Below are 20,892 nucleotides of genomic sequence, written 5' to 3'. Positions count from 1 at the left end.
AGGGTTAGGGGTTAGACTTAGCGTTTAGGGTTAGGGTTAGAGTTAGGGTTTAGGGTTAGGTTTAGAGTTTGGGTTTAGGGTTAGAGGTTAGACTTAGGGTTTGGGGTTAGAGTTTGGCTTTAGAGTTAAAGTTAGGGTTTAGGGTTAGAGTTAGGGTTTAGAGTTGGAGTTAAAGTTTGGGTTTAGGGTTAGAGGTTAGACTTAGGGTTTGGGGTTAGAGTTTGGCTTAAGAGTTAAAGTTAGGGTTTAGGGTTAGAGTTTAGGTTTATGGTTAGAGTTAGGGTTTAGGGTTAGGGCTTCAAAGGCTGCACCCTTTCAACAGAGGTTGGTGACGCTTCTTCCCCTTTGGACATACTATGTTGCGGCGTATGTTTCCAGAACCATGAGGTTGCTTTGTATTGGATATGATACCCATATTACTTTCCTTCCAATGCTTTGTTTGCTCTTTGCTTTTATTGTTTGTATCGATCGGCCCTTTGTTCAGGGCTCATATCGCAGTTTCCTATTTCCCTGCTGAACCCTGTAACCAGCTGTAAAGACACTTTCTCCCAAAGGCGTCGACACAGTTTCATCTCATCTTTAAAAATGGTAAACTCTAAACACCGAATAAAAAGTTGTGTGAACTCTCAGTTCCATGCCTCAGCCTGTACGATGTCTGTCTCGTATGTTTATTCCTCTCTCTCTCTCTCTCTCTCTTTGCAGCCTTGTTACTCGCCCTCTTTCTCTCATTTTCTGTCATTCTCTGTTCCCTAATGACGACAGTAATGAGGCATCATCAGCAGCTCGACAACAGATGTTCTGAATGTTCTGTCTGTGAATGTTTGTGTCTTTCTCCCTCACTCATTGTTATGGTGGTTTTATTTTATTTCTCACCAGACGAGCCGTTCTTCAACAAATTGGAACCTCGTTTCCATCCATGAGAATCTGTTTCAGTCTGTCTAATCTCACTTTCACACGTTTTTTTGGGAAATCTATTCGGTCCATCTTTTTTTTTGTTGCACACTGTCAGAGCTGCATGTGTTTTTGATGTGATGTGAGTATGTGAACGTAGTCAATGACTAAGTGTCCCTACACGCTGATAGTGTGTGCTACTTTTATTCATGCATCTATTCTATTTCATCTGTTTTAACTATCTCTTTTGAACATGGAATCTTTTTAGTTTGGAGATATGACTAAACGTATCCAGCTGGTCGGACGAGGGTTTACAGCAGACGACAGGATGTCAAACATTCAGGTCACCTGCAACCTTCTCACATGGACTTCTCTATGATCAATAAATGGTTACTGTAGCAGATTTCATCGTTGAGTCAATGTATTCAATAACTTAATTGAATCAGAAAGCGGTATTATAACTGGCCATCATCATTTTTATGATATTACGGAGAGGTATCACTGACTCAGTGTTTATTATGTAAAGGCTGTCTGGAGAGATTTCAGACAGGACGGAGAGAAGAGGAAAAAAAAAACAGTGACAGGCAAAAATGTCTGGTGGCGAAAAGTGAAAGAGACTGAATGTAACTCTGAGAATGTGAGGGAGGCGTCAGAGATGGAATATGTCACTCTTCATCTTTCTAAATAACACACGGGGCAGACAGTAGTAAGTTCAGCCACATGATGCCAAATGTCCTGCCACACTCACCATGGAATATGGTATTTATTAGATTTTTTGGGTGAGATTTTTTTATTTTCTGAAAAAAAATCTTTGAATGTATATATATATATATATATATATATATATATATATATATATATATATATATATATATATATATATATATATATATATATATATATTTCTTTCATAATATAATTTTGGGGAAATATAATCTTTTCGAAAATATATATTTTTTAAATATTTTTTTTAACATATATAGTTTTTATTTATTTGAAAATGTTTTTTGAAAGTATTTTTTAAAGATATAATCTTTTTGAAAATGTATATTTTTTGAAAAAAAAAATGGGAAATTGTTTTTGGGGAAAATATATATTTTTGAAAACTTTTTTTCATATATATTTTTTTGAAAATATGTATATTTTTTAAATATAATCTTTTGGAAAATAGAATCTTTAATTTTTGAATTTTTTTTTTTACCAAATTCTGAAAATGGCCGACATCTTGTAATTGCTGCCCTGTCTCCCTCTTAGAGTATTTGGGTGAGCACAATGTTGCACTAAAACCTCAAATGCTAATAATGTATCACAGTTTGGAGTTTATTAAAACACTAAAACCTCAATTTGTTCGGGAGCGATCACAGCGAGGGCTGAATGTAGAGCATCACTCACCGGCAGTCTGTCCAACTACACATCAAGCTTTCCTAAAAAAAAAAACACTCGCACACAAAGCGCGGGCACATCTTTTGAAGATGACACATTTCCCTTCCTCTTTTGTCAGGACGCCGCTGACTCCGATGCCTTCCTCTGAGTCCTCCGCCACCTTTATCTCCTCGCGGCCGCCAGATGTGAGCCCAGCCGCCCGTGAAGCGCTATCGCCGATTGTAAATGAGCAGAGCGAGCCGGGCTAATCAGGGGCCGCGAGGTGACGGGCCATTAATCCCGCCCCAAAATAAAAAGATACGATGAAAACCTGTCGCTCCATCTCTCACACTTGACCTCTCTTTCATCTCGCCTTTCATTTCGCCACACATCCTTTCATCTCTCCATCCGTCTGCCAGGAGACGGAGGGCGCCTTGGGAGTTTTTATCCAGAATCCACAATCACCTCAGTGTAGATGTGTGTGTGAGTATTTTCTGTTATTTAACACTCCATTTTCGCTATTTCTTCCTAATTTCTCCTCACAGGGTTCCGCTCCGTAATCAGCCCTCTGATAAGACCGTGATAAGCCCAGTGGAGGAATCACATAATAGATCTGGGGGTTTTTTCTTGGAGGTAATTACCAGATCTTACCTTTTAATTCTGCTGGCAGTTCCCTGTGATCTGTGGAAATGAGGAGGAATGTAGCATGAACCTGTTTTAATTGGTTTTTAGATGACTTTCACATGAACTGTGAAATTGTGGTAATCAACAGAAAGGATGGCGTCTAGATGATGTCAGTCGGAGCAGCAATGCTCGCTCTGTAAAGTCTGATGGAAACAGTTGATGATCGTCTGGTGAACAGGTGACCATGTGCAGGGATCACTAGTGTAGAAACGGCATCACTTTTTAATCAAATTTTCATGACTTTTAAGCAAATTTTCTTGACTTTTAACCAAATTTCCACTACTTTTAATCACATTTCCATCATTTTCAACCAAATTTCCATGACTTTTCCATGACTTCTAACCAATTTTCTTGACTTAACCAAATGTCCATGAGCAAACATTGTGTGAAATGTGTGTGTAAACAGTAAAACGTGGTAAAATGTAGTATTTAAACTAACAATGAGGATTCAAAGCATACAGTAAACCTTAAATGACACAAATGAATGAGACAATAGTTTGATTAAAAGAATAAACATTTATATAGATGCCTGTATGTATGCTGCTTGTATTTTGAGCCTCTTTCTTTTAAAAGCATATTAATTATTTCAAACTCAGCATAAATGTAAAACATAAACTTTGCCAATCACGCCGGCGTGATCCAAGACCCCATCCTCTTTGAAACTAGGACTTTAAATTGTCTAACAGCCACTGCTGTCCCTTTGTGGTGGAATAACTAAATAAGTTTAAAACAACTTTCTTGACTCCAACATGCTATCCAACAGTTATTTACACAAACAGAGTCTCTAACTGATGCACAGCGTGAGCGTTCCCCTCGGTGAGCGTTTACACAGAGCCAACCCGCCGAGCCGCTCCATGAAAGCGTCTCCTCGGCGTGAGCCGGGTGTTTTGTCAATATCAGATGGTTGGAGGGCGCCGGCCTTGGCATCATCAGCATCATCATCATCATCGCTGCCATCTCTGGCTCAGATTGTATTGAATTGTTTACCCTGAGCGATGGGAGGGGAGCTGGAGGGAGGACTGCGTGGGTGTTTGATGCCCTCCATCTTCCTCTGTCAGCATGGCTTCTCCTCTGCCTCTAATGGTGCCAGGGAACCAGCTGCTCCCAGAACGGCATATCCTGAGGCGCAAGACACTTCCTCTCAGACCCCCCCTCCCCCCTTCCCCCGCTCTATGGCGGGTGCCCCCTCGGCATGGCTGTGGCTGCTGAAGCCGAGTTCACACTGTTGGTATGATCGCAGTGACAGTGGTGTTTTTATGCTCATCCACAGGAACTCTCTCTTACTGGACCTCTGACGGGCCGACGGTCAGATCCACCGATCCACTGATTGATCCCAAGAGGCTCCCGACCTGGCACAAGGCATTCAGAGTGTGTGGCGACTTGTGTGCAGTGCACTGAAGCTGCGTTCGTCGTTGTAATCACTCACATGATGTACATTTGTTGCCAGAACAGTCCGTTGTCCATATCAGTGGTTCTCTAATGGGGGTACGTGAAGGCTCTCTAGGGTACGTGAAGGCCCTCTAGGGTATGTGAAGGCTCTTTAGGGTACGTGAAGGCCCTCTAGGGTAGGTGAAGGCCCTTTAGGGTACGTGAAGGCCCTCTAGGGTATGTGGAGGCCCTCTAGGGTACGTGAAGGCTCTTTAGGGTACGTGAAGGCCCTCTAGGGTATGTGGAGGTCCTCTAGGGTACGTGAAGGCTCTTTAGGGTAGGTGAAGGCCCTTTAGGGTACGTGAAGGCCCTCTAGGGTAGGTGAAGGCTCTTTAGGGTACGTGAAGGACCTTTAGGGTAGGTGAAGGACCTTTAGGGTACGTGAAGGCCCTCTAGGGTAGGTGAAGGCTCTTTAGGGTACGTGAAGGCCCTCTAGGGTAGGTGAAGGCCCTCGAGGGTACGTGAAGGCTCTCTGGGGTACGTGAAGGTCGTGTAGGGTATGTGAAGGACCTCTAGGGTACGCGAAAGCCCTTGATGGGTACTATAAGGCTCTCTAGAGTACGTAAAGGTCCTCTAGGGTACGTGAAGACTCTCTAGGGTACGTAAAGGCCCTCTATGGTACCTAAAGGCCCTTTAGTATAGGTGAAGGCCCTCAAAGGTACGTGAAGGCGCTCTGGGGTATGTGAAGGCTTCAATTCATCAGAACAAACAAATGTTGCGTCCACACCTGCTGCTGGCCGTCAGTGACATCACAGACAGGCAGAGTAAAGTCTCCGTGCCGCTCTGATCGCCAGTCGGCGTCCTCTTGGAGACGCATCTGTTTCAATATGCTGCTGCTCAGGGCGACGGGCGCAGAAGAGGAGGAAGAAGGTCCGAGTGTTGATTCAGTATCAGTTATTGTATGAAAATTTGATATTTTCCCAATATTGTCACAGGGAAAAACACAGTATTACCATCTAAGAAACACAAGTGCAAATCATCCTGAAGGGGATTAACTTCATGTTTCTTTTAGAGCGTTAGAGGAGGGTCATGTGTGGTGTGTGTTATTAGTGTATTTGCACTCTGTGTGTCCCGTGTGAGGGTGAACGCTCTTCTCCACACTCAGTTTACAGCTGCTAAGAATTCCCCGTCTTTGTTATTCTCTTGTGTTGTCCCCCCTCGTCGTTTCTTCCGTGTCGTTGTCTCTCTTTGTTGTTGGCGCATTGTTTTCTCTCCGTCCTCCTCCTAAACCCTAGATTAAAGGAATGATGCAAACTCCTCGTTTCTCTCTCTCTTGCTTGATCCTACTCAGAGCGAGTCGACTCTGCCAGCAGCCCCGGGAAGACGAGAAAGCAACTTTTTTAATAGCAAGTGTAAAAACAAGCAGACGAGTCTACTTGTGAAGCTGAGTACACACTCCACCCTGAGTGTTAGGACTCTCTATGTCATTGAAGACGTTCCTGCAGAACGAGCACAGTTCCCTTGTTAAAGATGTCAGCGTTCTAGGGTTGAAGACGTTAGCGTTCTAGGGTTAAAGACATTAGCGTTCAAGGGTTAGAGACATCAGTGTTCAAGGGTTAAAGATGTCAGTGTTCAAGGGTTAAAGACGTCAGTGTTCTAGGGTTAAAGATGTTAGTGTTCTAGGGTTAAAGATGTTAGTGTTCTAGGGTTAAAGACGTTAGTGTTCTAGGGTTAAAGATGTTAGTGTTCTAGGGTTAAAGATGTTAGTGTTCTAGGGTTAAAGACGTTAGTGTTCTAGGGTTAAAGATGTTAGTGTTCTAGGGTTAAAGACGTTAGTGTTCTAGGGTTAAAGATGTTAGTGTTCTAGGGTTAAAGATGTCAGTGTTCTAGGGTTAAAGATGTTAGTGTTCTAGGGTTAAAGATGTCAGTGTTCTAGGGTTAAAGATGTTAGTGTTCTAGGGTTAAAGACGTTAGTGTTCTAGGGTTAAAGACGTTAGTGTTCTAGGGTTAAAGATGTTAGTGTTCTAGGGTTAAAGACGTTAGTGTTCTAGGGTTAAAGATGTTAGTGTTCTAGGGTTAAAGACGTTAGTGTTCTAGGGTTAAAGATGTTAGTGTTCTAGGGTTAAAGATGTCAGTGTTCTAGGGTTAAAGATGTTAGTGTTCTAGGGTTAAAGATGTCAGTGTTCTAGGGTTAAAGATGTTAGTGTTCTAGGGTTAAAGACGTTAGTGTTCTAGATTGAAGACGTCAGTGTTCTAGGGTTAAAGACGTTAGTGTTCTAGATTGAAGACGTCAGTGTTCTAGGGTTAAAGATGTTAGTGTTCTGGGGTTAAATACAATAGTGTTCTTGGGTTAAAGACGTTAGTGTATTTTTTGTCAAACTGAATAAAACATTGAGTATAAACTAAACTAAACGCTTCTCGTTCATCAGAACTTGACTGATGACTTTCTGCTCATGTTAACACAAGTAGATGTTAGCTCGCCGCTGCTCAAAGCTGCGGAAGACAAGCAGGTTAGATCATGACAAAGAAAACACACAGAGACGAGAGATAAGGACAGAGAGAGAGAGAGAGAGAGAGAGAGAGAGAGAGAGAGAGAGAGAGAGAGAGAGAGTGTGTGTGTGGTTTGTAATGGCAGTGAGCTCTCGGCCTGCAGGCGGCTGCAGATTAAACATTCCTTGTCCTGAGCCGTCTGTGATTTGGGGAGATTTAAAGTATCACTGAGAGCATTCAGATTAGCCGTGGAGCTCCGTTCAGATGGGAAGGAGAGATAGCAGGAAGGAGAGATGGCAGGAGGAGAGATAGCAGGAAGGAGAGATGGCAGGAGGAGAGATGGCAGGAGGAAGAGAAAGCAGGAGGGAGAGACGGAGAGGCTTCTGATGCAAACCTCCACTTTGCATCAGATTTGGTTAAATCGCGGAACATCAGAAGAGGACGAGGAAGAAAAGGAAACAGAGGAGAGAGCCGGTCAGAGCGGAGGACATGCAGGCGGTGAGGTGTCGGCGTATTGCACAAAGGTGTGTTGAGGAAGCTTTGACACCTTGTTCCAGCTGATATTTAACAACCTGCAGAGCTCCGTCTGCTGACAGGACAGTGATACAGTATTGATGAGGTGCGTCCTCTCGGTTTAGTGTTGGACTACAGAAGTCTACCTGCAGGAGCGCCGCGTTTCACTGGATTAATGAACGCTAACGTGGAGCGTTAATCACACTAATGTGTTACACACATGCGTCAGACAACAGCCGACAGCATTAGATTCAGAAAGCAGAAAGCTTTTATTTTACTATCACTGGAAACAACGTGTTGTCTTGTATTCTGATGAGGATGCAATGAATCAATCACATCAGCTGGCTCCTTGTTTTATAACTAAAACCAAGTTGGAACGGATTAAAAGTGGCGACAGGAACAAAGACCACACAAACACACACACAGTACAACTCGACCAGGGGTCAGGAGACAAACTGGGTTTAAACACAAAGGGAAAGGTAACGAGACACAGGTGGAATCAACGAGGGCAGCACAGGTGACGACAATCAGGAAACACACATTACAGAAACAAGGCATACAAGGGCAGGAAGTGCATTACCTTACCACGTTTGTGCACAATGCAGGTAAATGTTGTATACATAATAAGGATTAGCAGCCTGTAGGTGTTGAAAAGGTGCAGATGTCAGAATGTGACGAACCGTTCTTAGAACAAGAACAACTTCCAGACACATTGTGTGAACATCATCAACACAGATGTCATCATGTGACCTAAGAATAGGTGCAATCCTGCTGTGGGGTTTGCATCTTCTGAGTAGTGTGTGTGTGTGTGTGTGTGTGTGTGTGTGTGTGTGTGTGTGTGTGTGTGTGTGGAAGGGAGTCCTCCCCACTGCCACAGGGCTCCTCAGTCACAGCAGAGTTTACCACCTGAGGGCAATTTCACATCTCCCCGCCGTCATTTCTTTCTCTTGCCGTCATTTCTTTCTCTTGCCGTCATTTGTTTACTCTTCCCTTTCCCTTCTGTCTTTCAATCACTTCTCTCTCTCTCCTCCGTCTCTGTCCTCATTCCTCCTTCCTCCCCCCTAGCTCCCTCTCTAATGAGGTACTATGGGGGGAAGAGCATCTGCTCAATTAGCAGCTGAAGCTTGTCAGAACGCAGCGCTACACACTTCCTGTTTTCTCGTCGCTGCACAACAAGACTGCAGATGAACGTGGCAATCTGTGTGAGGGAAGAAGCGAGTGGACATGTGTTAGTTTGGATGGACAGTGAAATAGATATGACGTTAATCTGAGTCATACAGAGCATTGCTCTGCACGTCTGATAGCAAAGCAATGGCACGTCCAACCATCGAAATGGAGAGGAAGAAGAAAGTGAGATGGAAAGTTGTGTCTTTGCTCATGTGTACCATACGTATACTACTCGTATACCAATAGTTCTACTCTGTTTTCATTGCTACTTCCACACGGCAGCAACACATCTGAATATGTTCTCCAGCAGCACATTCCTCTGCACAGAAAGGTCACCGGTCAGGGTCAGAGAAAGCAGAGCGGCCCTCCAGCTGGCAGGAAGCCAGCATGTTGTTCAAGGACGACTCGTTCGCTCACGAGAGCGTTCAAGTGTCAGAACTGTTTTACACATATCCAACCATACGCGCACGTATAGAGACATGGAGACATATAGAGAGACCATGTGGCGGCAAAGAGGCAGGGAAGGACCGCGAGGGCAGATGGAGAGACCTATTCCCAGAGCAACAGTTGTGGGCCGAGGACCTTATGTTGGTTCACTGATGGTTGAATGTTGCGCTCAACCTTCCTCCACTGTCACTGCCTTCCTGCTTCTATTCACCCTGTTTTTAATGGAATACGTCCATTTTGCTGCTGCAGACTCTTCCTCCTCCTCCTCCTCCTCCTCCTCTTCTGACCATGGCATCATGTGTCTTGTGGAATGTTGAATTCCTTTTTTTTCTTCTTCTCTTCTTCTGCACCCAGAAAATAAACACATGACACGTGAGACCTCCACAGACTATTTCAAGTGGTGTGTGTGTGCGTGTGTGTGCGTGTGTGTGTGCGTGTGTGTGTGTGTGTGTGTGTGTGTGTGTGTGTGTGTGTGTGTGTGTGTGTGTGCTCAGAGTGCTGAGGGAAAGATAGAGAACAGCTGTGACCTATTTCTCCTCTTTCCATCATTCTCTCTCTGAGCGTCGACACTGAAGTAACTTTACAGACCGGCTTTGTGGAGTCGCCACCAACGGCAGAAAAGCCATTAAAAGGACCTTCAGTCACACACACACACACACACACACACACACACACACACACACACACACACACACATACATACACACTTCCGAATAGTTTTTGAGTAGCTTTATTCTGCAGTTTGAAGGTCAAAGACATTGTTTGCTCCAACTGTCAAATAGCAAGAACGACAGTTGTTATCTCTCTCTCTCTCTCTCTCTCTCTCTCTCTCTCTCTCTCTCTCTCTCTCTCTCTCTCTCTCTCTCTCTCACACACACACACACACACACACACACACACACGCTCTACTGTCATCCATTGGCCGTCTTTGACTTTCAGCCACAGACACATCTGGAATTGTTAAAGCTGCAGTGGAAGGAATGTGAAGTGTGTGTGTGTGTGTGTGTGTGTGTGTGTGTGTGTGTGTGTGTGTGTGTTTCTTCACACAGAACAGTCATATCTTGGCGTGTGTACCATCTGCATGTTAACACACTGAACTGCAGCTCGTGTATCTCTTGGTGTTTTTTCGACTGGTCCGGAAGACAAGCTGCCAAATAGTGCTCCGTCCCAACGTGTGTGTGTCTTCACCCTCATTGTGTTGTTGTGTGATTGTGTTTAGTGTTGTTCTTCACGCCAGCGCGTGAGCCCGTTAACTTAAGACGGGGTCGACCGCCGTCGACACTCCATGAAGAAGAACGGACGGCACGAGAGAGGACCGGGTCTGCCTCTGAGCGGGCGGCAGATTCTGAACCAACGAAAGGAGGAGGAACGTGATGAAGAGGAAGAAACTCTGGAGGAACATGTGACGAAGAGGAAGAAACTCAGGAGGAACATGTGATGAAGGGGAAGAAACTCTGGAGGAACATGTGATGAAGAGGAAGAAACTCTGGAGGAACATGTGATGAAGAGGAAGAAACTCAGGAGGAACATGTGATGAAGAGGAAGAAACAATGGAGGAACATGTGATGAAGAGGAAGAAACAATGGAGGAACATGTGATGAAGAGGAAGAAACTCTGGAGGAACATGTGATGAAGAGGAAGAAACTGGAGGAACATGTGATGAAGTCTGAATAGTCATGTGACATCCTTTCCGTTTTCAAAACCTTGTTTCTTTAAACGTCTCAATGTGTGTGTGCGTGTGTGTGTGTGTGTGTGTGTGTGTGTGTGTGTGTGTGTGTGTGTGCATGTGCGTGTGCGTGTGCGTGTGTGTGTGTGTGTGTGTGTGTGTGTGTGTGTGTGTGTAGCCCCAGTGCTCAGATCACTGATCCAGAAAAACAATCTGAGGCTATGGATGCTCAGCCGTGTGTGTGTGTGTGTGTGTGTGTGTGTGTGTGTGTGTGTGTGTGTGTGTGTGTGTGTGTGTGTGTGTGTGTGTGTGTGATAAAAGGCGAGCGGTCTGCCTTCATCCCGACGGCTGAGATGAGAATAGCGCCCAATAATGTTGAAGAGGTTTGTTGAGAGGAAATGAAACCCCGACTCTGATCCCCACACACACACACACACACACACACACACACACACACACACACACACACACACGGGGTGACATCAGCATATGTGTCACAGAGCCGGCGCAGTGTGTTTTCACGCCAGTGGGTGAGGGAGGGGTGAGGGTGTTAAACTGGTCCAGAAATAAACACAGAAGCTGTTTGAGATGGAAACGCCTCTGGATCACACCGCTCACCCCCCGGGGCTGTGTGTGTGTGTGTGTGTGTGTGTGTGTGTGTGTGTGTTACTGGCTTGTGAAGTGTGAGCACAGTGACCAAGGACACGTCCGGCCTGAGGGACGGACAAACAGAGAGAGACGGAGCGCCAGCGAGCTGAGCCAATAGGATTAAAGCAGCAACACGACCTTCACACACTGTTGCTGCTCCACTGTCGTTCCATTCAGACGCCACTGCTGAGGTCGCGCGCGCGTGTGTGTGCGTGTGTGTGTGTGTGTGTGTGTGTGTGTGTGTGAATGAAGTGTCGTGAGATGATCTCTCTCCTGTGAACCGCAGTTAGGAGAGAAGAGGAAGATAAGAAGTGTTCATCATTTAGAAGATAAACAGAAAGAGGAGGAGGAAGAGGAGGGAGAGGAAGAGGAGGAGTGATGCATGCTGGGTGTGATCAGAGTCTCTTCATCATGTGGAGGAGTCACATACGAGAGGTGAAGGGATGTGACTGTAGAGGGATGGAGGCGGTGAGATGATGGTATCCAGACACACACACACATATATATATATATATATATATATATATATATATATATATATATATATATATATATATAATTACAGAAAAAAGTCATAATTATGACACCAAAAAAACCTAGTATGAATGACATCATTTCATTTTAAAGTTCAGAAGGCTTCTGATCTGCTTCCTCGCCAGGTTTTCTTGCGTTGGGAAACTTTGTTGTTTACTTTTGATCCGGCGTGTAAACACACTCTGATGTTCTCATCAGAGCCGCTGTGTCCTCCATTAGAGCAGACGAGGAGCAGACGGCCGGCGGCTCGATGCCCGTCGCCGTCGGGCCTCAAAGCCTCGAAGCCTCAAAGCCTCGAAGCCTCAAAGCCTCGAAGCCTCAAGGCCCCGCTGATGACAGTGAGATGAGAGTCCTCTTCGCTCCTGATGAAACAGTTGGAAGAGGTTCAGGAGACTCTGGGCCTCTTCGTCACACACCTGCGGCGGGGGGGGGGGGGGGGGGTGGTGGGGGGAGGTAAGATGGAGGTGGGGGTGGTGAGGGGATGTTCAGGGATTCATCACAGAGCGAGACGCTGCGCTGCAACGTGTCTGTGTTGCTGTGCTAAATGAGCATCTCCTCCAGAACGAAAACCACCGCTGAGGTTCCTCCAGCGTCTCAGACCAGAGGAACATGTCAGGATTGAGGATTAAAGCGAGGAAACAAAATGCAGACAACTAAAAAAAAAACCCGGACAGACTTCCAACAGCCGAGGAACGAACAGGAAAAGCTCGAGGACGTGAAACACGACAAACACAGTACGATCCAACGAGGGGACAGGAGACACACAAGGAGATGAGACTCAGCAGGAAACAATCAGGAAACAGGACAGACATTCATCAGATGATCACAGGGGCAGGAAGTGGACACACGCGAGACAAGGATTTCAAAATAAAACAGGAAGACAAACCCACATGACAGAAAATGCTCACTGCCTCTACTCAAAACGATTGGCTGGATTTCTAAAGCTTTTTGGGAGGAAGTTCCTGGTTTACCAGAAGATGCATCAGCTGTTTCTTTGAAGAGTTTCACATTAAAAGACGACGCCGCGTCGTCACCCCGAGCTCACGGTGAAACCTCCTCGTCCTCCTTTTTGCAAGCGGAAGGTTTTTTTTAATTATATAAATAAATATGAAGCTGTGACTCTCGTGATGTCAGCTGTCAGGGTAATCACATAATTCCTATAATATGGGAGATTATATGCTCATATTCTGGAGTGAGCAGGATCGTGGTTGAGCTGCAGAGTGTCGGTGAAGAAGAAATTTTTCTGTTTTTAACTTTACTACATGTGTTTTAAGACGTTGGAATAAAGCCACTGAACGCTGTGTTTAAGCTGCACATGTTAATACCGGCTCACAGTCATGTAGCTTATGTCTTTTGTCATTTTCATTTTACAAATCTTCAACTATATTTTTTATCTTCAGTTGGTTCAATTTCTGTGTTTTTTTTTACCCGTCAGCATTAAAGCAGAATGAATACATATTTACATGTAATGTAGCTACAGACAGTCATTGTGTCAAACTCTGGAAAATATATAAAAGTTAAAACAGATAATGTTCTGTGTTAACTCTTTCACGGTCTTCCCCGCTCACTCAGGCTGACTCAAGATGTCGACTTTAATTTTAAAATGCGCAAAAGGAGCGATGTGCTCGCAATCAAGGACTCGAGGACTTAGTCGAGGATTTACTCGAGGACTTAGTCGAGGACTTGGTCGAGGATTTAGTCGAGGACTTAGTTGAAGACTTGAGGACTTAGTCGGGGACTTAGTTGAGGACTCAGGCGAGGGCGCAGTCGAGGATTTAGTCAAGGATTTAGTCAAGGACTGAGTTAAGGACTTAGTCAAGGATTTAGTCAAGAACTTAGTTGAGGACTTAGTCGAGGATTTAGTCGAGGACTTAGTTGAGGATTCAGTCAAGGACACAGGCGAGGACACAGCCGATGATTTAGTCAAGGATTTAGTCAAGGACTTAGTCGAAGACTTGAGGATTTAGTCGAGGATTTAGTTGAGGACTCAGTCGAGGACACAGGCGAGGTCGCAGTCGAGGATTTAGTCGAGGATGCAGTTGAGGTTACAAGGTCTCAGTCGAGGATTTAGTCGAGGACTTAGTCGAGGACGCAGTTGAGGATACAAGGACTCAGTCGAGGACTCAGTTGTGCCCCTCCCTGCAGTACAAACTGCATCTCGTAGCCGGTGAGGAGCTGATGAATTGAACCGGAAAGGAGAAGAAACAAAGTGTGAAGCCAACCTTCAAAGACAGTCTGCTGCCTTTAATTTCCACACTGATGCGTTATCGCTCTCTTCGGGGCAGCGCTGCCTCAAAGCGAGCTCAGATCCACGCGCATGTTTCTCCTCACATTACTCACCTCTTTGTTGTTGTCTGTGGCTGTTTCAAGTCTTTTCTTCATCGAGATAAAGCCGGCAAATTATAAAGGTCTGCATATTAAATATATCTGCTTTGTGAGCTTCAGGACTCATTTCTGATCATCAACTCGGAGCCTTGAGGGAGCTCGACATGAAACACATGTCTGCCTTGGGTAGCGCATGTTGTGTTTACAGGTAGGAAGCAATGCTTTTCATTATCTGGTGGATTTATAAACTGCACGTTTGACTTAAGAGAAAGAAAAAAGGCTGACAAACAAACAAACAATGCTCACGGCAACAGAAGCCGGTCAAACTGTTCTGGTTGAATATTAAAAACTGCTGGACATGAGGAAGCTTTTAAAGACCCCCCAAAATTCAGCTGTTTTGGCTTTTAGGGGGTCTGAAGTGTCAATAAAGAACCTTTCCCCCATAGTGACCCATATTTAAACAATAAGGTACAAGAGGCAGTACTGTATCGTCAATACTGTACAGTTCAAGGGTACCGGCACATTATAGATGTACATTATCACTCGATACAGTACACCCCCTTAAATCACTCTCAACCAACCAGAATGCTTGATTTCTTATAATTATAATTATATGTATATGGTAAGTGCCCTGAGATAACGTCTGTCACGATCAGGCTCAAAGACAAATGAATTGAATTAACAATATGCAACAATAAGTGTGTGAATCCGCTCATATAGTCTTGTTTAATAACACTAGAAATATATTCACAACCTCCTTTTTTTCAAACTGAAATCCAACACATGTACTGTGTATTGTGAATGTTTATTTGCATGATATTTCTGAGTGTCTTATTTAAATATGCGATGGTCAACCCACGAAGGAAATCGCTTTTTTTTTACTGTTCAGTGACTCCGCTGGTTTGCATAGACCGGCTGCAGGATACTTGTTTGTTTAGAGCTCGCGGTGGTTATTGTTTGGACTCATGCTGCGCAGCGCAAATGAAACCACCACATCGTGCCGCAGGTAAAAGAGCTTAAATGGAGCGTTCAAAGCACACTCAAGTTCAAAAAGCACTGTGTTTTAATTAGTTGTACTTTACTTCGGAGTTGTCCAATAACAAGGCGTGCATACCTTCTGATGGTTGGAGTACGTTTCATGAATAGTAGTCGTAAGACGACGCGAGGCAAGTTTGTTCAAAAAGCACATTTCAGCTAAAAGGTGAACAAAGTGTAAAAGGTGATGACACATGATGAACGGACATGTAACGTGGTCGTAGAATACGGACTCTGAGACATCTGGCTTTAGTAACCTGACCCCAACTCATCCCCCCTGCTGCACCTGCAACATTCTTCAGGTGCCTTTCTGTCTGTCATATTTTGGTTGGTGTCGTCTCATGTTTAGGTTTCTGTTGCCGGGCAGACTAGGCTGTGCACGTTGCTCTTTCCCTTCGGTCCTCGGCGCCGTGGATGCAGCTGCTTTTCTTAACTTTTGCATCTGCTTGCTCACGATAATGGAGACGTTTGGTCGAGGCAAATACACAGGCAAATACACGCCGTGTGGAAACCTCTCCGGCTGAAACACAAACACTAGAGCGACGGTGTGTACCACCCAAAATATACAAATAAAAAGTTATCAATGGATTTATTAGAATAAACTGTAACTTTAAAACAGCGAGAGAAGCATTAAACACATCTGCTTGAAGCGCATCATTGTGTTCACGTTAGTTTCTCTGTTTGAGAAGTGACTGAGCGTTCACAAGTCAATGAGTCTAATGAGCGCAGTGATCTTTGTTTACATCTTCATGAAGCAGAAATAGATTCTGCATAACAAGTCAACGTATTGAAAGTGTCGTTACCTTCACGTCTGTACGTCAAAGCAGGTATAGGAAAGGGTTAATTAAAATATTCACATACTAACTGGGCAATTTTGGGAAAAGATGGATGCTAACCTCATGCCTGCGTGTGTCAGCAGTCAGGATGTGGTCATTCTAACTACTGTATTTGAAATCATAATTTAAAAAAAGTTGTAATGCATAATTCAGACATCAATTTTTACAATAAAGTCCCATACATAAAGCGACACTTAAGCTCTCATTAAAATTTAAAATGCAAAAATGATGTATAATGATTAAAACCATTTTAATTTAGCCATTCTTAATACTTTTGATTTGTGGCAACCAAAAAGACTTGAAATCATTGTCTGCCTGAAGGGACAGAAACTGGTTCTGACATGTGGGAAACGGGCTGAAATCGTGACAAACTGCACTACTACAACTACTACTACTACTACTGCTACTACTACTACTACTACTACTAAAAAAATAACTCTTCCAAAGACAGAATAAAAAGAAAAGAAACAACAACCCAAAGAAAGAAAGCAGTGCAATCCCATCATCCCCATCGTGCTCACTGTCCACCTGAAGAGAAGCAAATGGACTGGAAAGCAAAGCGAAGGGACCTCGCTGCCGGCGCTGCACGAGGTTTTATTATCAGTAGGTGAGTCCGATGAGGAAGGATGAGGCGATGGAAGGAGCCGGGATGAGAGATTGCCCCGAGGCCGCTGGATTAACAGGGACTGGGCCGTCTGGGGACGGACCTGGTTGACCCCGGGGGCCTCCGGGCTGTCAGGAGCGTTTAGCCCGGATCGGCTGCAAGCGCTCCCCTGTGGTTTCTATCAGACTCGTGGGGACACAATCGACACACTACACACCTGCAGACACACTGCCCACAGCAGAAGCTACACACTGGGTTTGTGCTGCAGCTTTATTATTAAACTGATCATCCATTTTTTCCACCAGTAACGCAAACTCTACTTCCCAAAATGGTAAGAGGAAATCAGTGAAATCAGTGTGACTGTGTTTAACATTAGCATTCTAGGGTTAAAGGATGCAAACCGCTTGTTAGCTCAAAAGCGAGAACATCCACATCCTGGTTGTTTAAGAGCAAACGTGACGAAGCCGAACACCAACATGCTTTTTTCATTCATTCACAAGTGAACCGGATCATTTGCACCAAAAGAACTCCTGATATCTCGTGTGTGGAGAGACCTGAGCTATGGGATCGTCTCCATTAGCTCAACGTTAGCTAAGTACTTATTAGCCAGTAATGTGTTGTTTTTAGTCAGACTGCACCAGTAAGTCGAGCCACACATCTTACCACACATATATAAACTGTCAAATAAAAGCTGGAGCTTTGAGGAGGGAGACGCGGAAAGCAGAATTAGAATAATATGACTTAAGCAAAGGGGAAGTGAGGGCGAGAGAGAGAGAGAGAGAGAGAGAGAGAGAGAGAGCGAGAGAGAGAGAGAGAGAGAGAGAGAGAGAGAGAGAGAGAGAGAGAGAGAGAGAGGAGATGATGTGGTTAACAGGGATGCCAGAGAAACAACTTTTTTTTTTTTAAGTCATAGTTGTCTTTACTTCAAGTAGATTGAGCGCCTCTCCATAAGCCCCGAGCGCTGCTCAAAAGCACGAGGAAGCCTAGAAAGCCTGCTTTGAGAGCGCCTCGGAGAAACGGAAAGCGTAATCTACTTTCCCTTCACTCGCCCTCCCCCTGAAGCATAACAAAGAGCCTGGGAAGAGTGTTTGTGATGCTAATTCTGCAGGAATAAATATGCAACACAATTTCCAGATGCTTTAAGAAAGAGTGGAGAAGGAGAAGGAGAGGAAGAGGAAGAAGAGCGGGGATGGAAAAAGAAACAGCATTTTTTTTCTGGGTGGGAGTGCTGCCAGGAGGGAGTGCAGACTAATCGGCTAACGTTGGCCCTCGTATGACGCGACGCGAGAGCACGCTCCACGTGGAACGAGGGAAACGATTGCGGTCGGTCTGAGGCGGTGAAGCCGGTGACTCGGGCAGCGGCTTGGTGCCGCTCGTCCTCTGAGAGACGGATGACACACGTGGAAACCAACACGACGCTCCTTGCGGCGCTGCCGCGGTCACGTGTTAGCACGCTAGTAAGGAGAAGCCGTCAGGCCGCTGGGAAACGTCTCTAATACTGTCAATACTCGGACCACGCCCGTCCTCATAAACCTGTCCTGAGGTGGACAGACAGACACATGCACAGCTGGAAAAGCACTCACCACCCTCAGGAATGTACTTCCTGCCGCAGTCGGCGTCTGCAGAACTACGTTTGACTCACAGTCATGAGGTGAAAGCATTAAAAGTGCTGCTGGAGCAGTGTGATTATATGAGTTGAGCTTTCCAACAACTCTGTGCACCTGCTGTCCGTCATTCGCACTGCGCAAGCTAGCTGCTAGCGAGCGCTCACGCTAGCTCCAGCAGCTCAATGTAATCTCCCATCGAGCGTTTCCTCCATCGGTCTTCCTCAAACATGAGGATGCGGCGTGTGCTCGGGATTTGTTGTCCATATTAAGTAAAATAAGTATGGAAGCCCATTCCCAACACAAAAAAATAAATAAATCAAAATCATAATTATGACCCAAAAAAGTGGCAAAAAATAAAATAAATTATGACAAAAAAGACATTATGACAAAACTAGAACTTTTTTTTGGTCATAATTATGATTTTATTTTTTTTGCCTTTTTTCTGGTTATGTTTTTTTTGTCATACTTTTTTTTTGACTTTTTTTTCCATGATTTAAAAAAAAAATGCCATACTTTTTTTTTTTTGTAGACTTTGTTTTTCCATGACTTTAAAAATGACTTCTTTTTATTGACAATTATGATTTTTTTTTGTCATAACTAGGACTTTGTTTTTCATTTTTGTGGCAGAAATGGGCTTCCATACGTTAGGGCCCTAACACTTTCTGAAGATTATACAGTTGTATGTTATAGTGACCTCAATATCATCCAAAACTACCAATGTGTGTAAAACGTTGATATTTTTACACAGTGAAAAACAGCCTGGGGTCAAATTGACTCCAAATAACACCGATGCGTACAAGATGTGTACAGGACATTGAAAACATATCAATGTTAATCTCATGTTTACCCAGTTGTCCCCATTAAAGTAGGAAAAGTCATAAAATATAAAGCAAAAAAATGACAGAGACGTTAAACATTGAATGTGGTAGCAAGAGGGTTAATAGTAAAAATACTCGTCTTTCAAAGTTGAAACCTTCATGAACACAAAACTGCAAAAATGTGTTAAGCATATAAACAGGTTATTTGCAGCCACAATAGGTCATCGTTCTGCAAAATATTACTTATTTTTTGCACGGATAGACCTTTATTTGCATTGTTCAAACAAAGTGATTGCACATGTTATTAGTTTTTGTCTGATGGAGCAATCTTGTTTATTTGAAAGGGATTTATATTTTCTTTAATACAATTTCAGCATGGAGCATTTTGTTAGAATCTTGTTGGGACCTGACAGCAAAAGTTTGCCAGCCATCATTATTTGACTCATTGTTTGACTTCTTGCTGAGAAAAAAGGACCGAGAGGAAAATGTCAAATGGTTCTGAACTGGAGAAATGGGGGAAATGAGGAGAAGAGAAGACGAAAAAGAGATTTAAAGTTCATTAGAACAACCCAGAACGAAGATGACATTCTGCCGAGTACAGAGAGGTGATAACCCACAAATCCGTGGACGGGGGTTAAAGAGGGAAGATGAAAGGAAGAGGAGGTGAGAGGATCCAGACCCGAGATGAGAGGAGAGGGATCGTGGGTGAAGGAGATAGCGGCAGGAAGATTAAAGCCACTTCCGTACGGCGTTGGCCCCATTAATGTTTAACAAAACGCCCCCCCAGCCCCCTCCTTCCATCCTGTGATCCCTTTCAACCCCTCCGAGGGCCACACGAGGCAGCGTGGCAAGAAGACACACCGCGGATGAAATATTTACAAAAGGCAATCATTTGTTTATATCCCTGACATGAATAATTGTGATTAATGTTTTATTCATGCTGTATTGTTTATTGCCTCCAATGTGAGGAGAATAGGCCGCCTTTTGAACGTCAACCGAGACAGCCAATTATGAAGTATGATCCCTTTGTGCCGCGGCGTGTTTGAGAGGAGCCTTTTGTGGCTTCGCCTTTCAAAGAAACAAGGAGCCCTCGATTCTTCTGCCTGAAGGAGGGGGGAGCGTCACCGTCTCTCCTAATTGGCTGACACTGAGCCTTTATGATAGGTGCTGAGTGCTGAGGAAGAGGAGGTGGGGAGGAAGAAACATGGAGGTAGGAGAGAGAGAGAGGCCCAGAGGTGTACAGCGACGGGGTAAAGACACTGTTTACTGAGCCGCGCTGATCACAAGTGACATCCAGTTTAACTGTGTTGACGGGCAGAGAACCCACGCAGCCAGCGCACGATCAACCCGCCGTCCAATCAGAAGAGTCCGAGTCAAGATGCTCCTCAGAGAGTTTGGCTGTTTGTTGTTTTTTTTAGTTTAGCTTGAATCCAATAAGCGTCTTCAAAAGGGTCAGTTCACCCAGAACAAGAGGACGTCACATCTTCTCACTCCTCACAGCTCGAGTTTTAACACCTTTTAATAACCAATGCTCTCCTTAGGGGGGGAAGGCAGAGTGATTGTTACATAAAACTGTAAATCACAGCTTGTTTTATGAAGACAAAAAATACCAAAACTGCTGTATATGGATGTATTGAAGACCATAAGTAAGATACAAGTGAAATATATGGTTTGGTACATGAGACAATTTAAATAGCCTCAATGGACCCAATGGCCCCAATGGCCCCAATGGACCCAATGGCTAAAATTGGGTCTATTGGGTCCATTAGACCCAATGGATCCAATAGACCCAATGGACCAATGGGTCTATTGGGTCCATTGGGTCCTCTCCTGAATGTTCTAAATTCTCTGTAACTTTGTCCTGCTTTACTTTATGAAAGTCAACTTTTAGAGAGAG

This window comes from Clinocottus analis, unplaced genomic scaffold, assembly GCF_023055335.1.
Source record: "Clinocottus analis isolate CAN_PGR_092001 unplaced genomic scaffold, fCliAna1.0.p SCAF_10, whole genome shotgun sequence".
NCBI classification, from domain to species: Eukaryota; Metazoa; Chordata; class Actinopteri; order Perciformes; family Cottidae; genus Clinocottus; species Clinocottus analis.
This window is presented reverse-complemented; position numbering follows the sequence as displayed.